Consider the following 3,139-nt stretch of genomic DNA (forward strand, 5'->3'; position numbering starts at 1 on the left):
GCCGTCTTTGGCAGGTGCAGGGGCGTCGATGGGGAGGAGAAAGATTGTCGCCGTCGAGAAGGTGCGATGGAGTGTGCAGGGTCTTTGGCAGGTGCGGGGGCGTCGATGCAGGTGCGATGAGTGTGCAGGGGCGCCGATTGAGGGTGCGATGTGGGGAAGAAAGGGGGAAGGGTATTCAAGTAAAAATTTCTCTGTTCCACTTAGTTCCAGGGGTAAGGAGAGAACACGCGTGTCCCATGCTTGTTCCACTTAGTTCCACATTTAGCCACACCAAACGTAGGACAAATGTGTTCTGTCCTGTCCTGTCCCACCCTGTCCAGCGTACCAAACGCACCATACAAGTAAAATCTTAACTTGATACATTTTGGATAACATCTTATATGTTAAATAAGCTTTCTTATTCATTCCTTTCTCATGTGTTATTCATTTGACATTAGCAGTTTCTTTAAACATGTCATTTTATTTGCTTATTCTTTTTTTGTTGTTCTAAATTTGGTACATAATAAATTAAAGTTGGATTTCATTTCGGGTGTCTCTTCTACTGGGTGCAAATTTAGGTTTGTTCAACTATTGCAACGTAAAATTTGACTAGTTTTAGGTATGTACTTGTACCATAAAAATTTGCTGTTCTCATAAAAAACACTAATTTTCAACTCGATTTTCTGCTTTCATGTCTTTATGATGAAGTGGAGTGGAAACAAGTTGATATCATATGGTCCTTCAGCCACCTCGCTTGAAACATACAAACATGTTGTCAATTTCAAAGATGATGTCTTTTTTATTTAATTCAAACCCCCGATTGGATCAACATCAATCTCCATATATATGGGAACGCCTCTTTCCGACCCAACTCGGTATCGTGATGTGGTTGGTAGTCTTCAGTATCTCTCTTTAACTCGACCAGATGTCTCATTTGCATCAAACATAATGGCCCACTTTATGCACATGCCTACCGATGAACATCTTCTTGTCAATCGCTTATTATGCTATTTGTGTCCGTGATTCCCCTTTAGAACTTCATACAACAAAGACAATTATGCTTCTACCGGTGCTTATCTTGGTTGAAACCTTATTTCCTACATCTCAGTTCCATAAGATTGGCCTCTCTAATCTTGAGGGGGCATGTTGAAGATGTATTTGAAAGTTAAAGTATTCCTAAGAGATAGAAAGACCGACTCTAGGGTAATTATCTGACACTGTATTATAGGAAATATTGTTATGCCAATGTAGTATCTAAACATGCCCCCTCCTGTTTTTGTGGTCAATGGTGGTGGTGCCACAACAATGACCATTCCACGGGTGTCAACATTTTCAAAGCTCAAGGCATTGCTGCTTTGTTCTCCGGCATTTCCGCCACTGTTCTCCGTCAGACACAAGAATGGGTCTCTACGAAATCTTTAAACAAAAATGGTCCGACCCTAATACGGGTAACCTCTCGTTAACCCGAAAGATCGGATCCGGGTTATTAGCTGGTGGGATCGGCGCTGCCGTCGAAAATCTGGCAGACGTCGCTATGGTGAGGATGCAAGCCGACGGAGGCTTCCAGCGGCTCAACGGAGGAACTACAAAGGTGTGGCAGATGCAATCATGAGGATGGTGAAGCAGGAGGGAGTAACCAGTCTCTGGAGAGGATCATCGTTGACGGTGAATCGGGCGATGATCATGACGGCGTTGCAATTGGCGTCGTACGACCAGATCAAAGAAACGTTGTTATCGAAGGGGGTGATGAAAGATGGGTAGGGAACCCATTTGTGGCGGCCGTGGCGTCAAATCCGGTGGATGTGATAAAGACAAGAATAATGAATACGAAGGTGGAGGAATGGGTGGGTGGCTCCGCCGTATAAAGGGGTGGTGGATTGTGCAGTGAAGATGGTGAAGGCGGAGGGGACGATGGCTTTATACAAAGGGTTTATACCCACAATTTCAAGGCAGGGTACATTCACTATAGCACTTGAACAAGTTAGAAATATTCTCAAAGAATTTAGTTGAAATTATGGAAAAAACTATTAAATAGGTTATATATGATTTAAAAACTGTTTTTTTTAACTTGAAACGACAACATTTTTAAGTTTACAATTTTGAATCAAAACAAGCTTAATTTCAATTTTCATCTGGTTTAAAACTGAGGAATTTTTTTTGTTAATAGTTTAACGAGACTCCCAACTTATTCGATCAACCATACCTAATTGTTTGGTAGTGACTTGATAGTTCGACTTATTGGTTGTTTGGTTGTTTTTTCATTAAGCCCTGTATGAATAAAGTTGTTCGTGTGTACTAATTTATCTATATAGATTGATAAAGTTTTTAATTGGAAGGGGTTTTTGATAAATGGAAGTAGAGTGTTTTTTAATCGTAAGAGACAACTTTGAAAAAAACATGGCTTTCTACACAAAGCCCCCTACAAGCTTATTGAATAAACCAATTTTTATATCATTAAACCACTACAAAAAATCATGTATATTTGACCGAATAAGTTGTGAATCTCATTAAGTCTATTAAGCTACTATCATACATGCCCTTATTCAGTAAGCTTTTAGATGAGAGTTATGCAGAAAATTGATCTTTTTAAAACATGCTTCTCTAAATAAAAAAAAAAAAAACTCATTTCATTTATGAAGAAACTTTCCAAACGAAAATCTTTTCAATCTATACAGACAAAATTAATCTACACAGACAACTTTATCTATACATGATTTAATAAAAAACCAACCAACCAATTCCTAAGGTAATTCTATACTTGATCAATTTTATTCTTTTGCTTTTTCATTTTCTTTTGGCCAATAATGCAAATCCTTAATACAAAAATAATGTTTGGATAAAATAAAGGATAAGGTTAAAAGATTGCTCTACATCGGTGGAACAATGAAAGGAGAAATAGACTCCAAGCCTATAAAAAAGGGTCTAAAACATAGGTTTTAAATCATCCTAGTAAAATACATTTAAAAAAATTAATAAATACCTTATTCTTTTGTTCTTACCTTTGTCGTTCATTATTGGCCCATTTACTTTTTAAAAAATTGTGAAAAAATACCCATGGGCCTTGATTCCATGACCTTTAGATAACATTTGATACGCAGACATGGTTGGACATGACTGAATATGACAGAACTAGACATGACAGAACTGGACAAAACAATTG

The 3,139-nt window shown here is 38.0% G+C and overlaps 1 pseudogene; it reads left to right on the forward strand.

Annotated features, from left to right (window-relative positions):
* Positions 1-28: 28 nt before the first annotated feature.
* Positions 29-1,989, forward strand: LOC112509022 (annotated as a pseudogene).
* Positions 1,990-3,139: the final 1,150 nt, after the last annotated feature.

This window comes from Cynara cardunculus, assembly GCF_001531365.2.
Source record: "Cynara cardunculus var. scolymus isolate 2C chromosome LG 3, CcrdV1, whole genome shotgun sequence".
Classification (NCBI taxonomy): domain Eukaryota; kingdom Viridiplantae; phylum Streptophyta; class Magnoliopsida; order Asterales; family Asteraceae; genus Cynara; species Cynara cardunculus.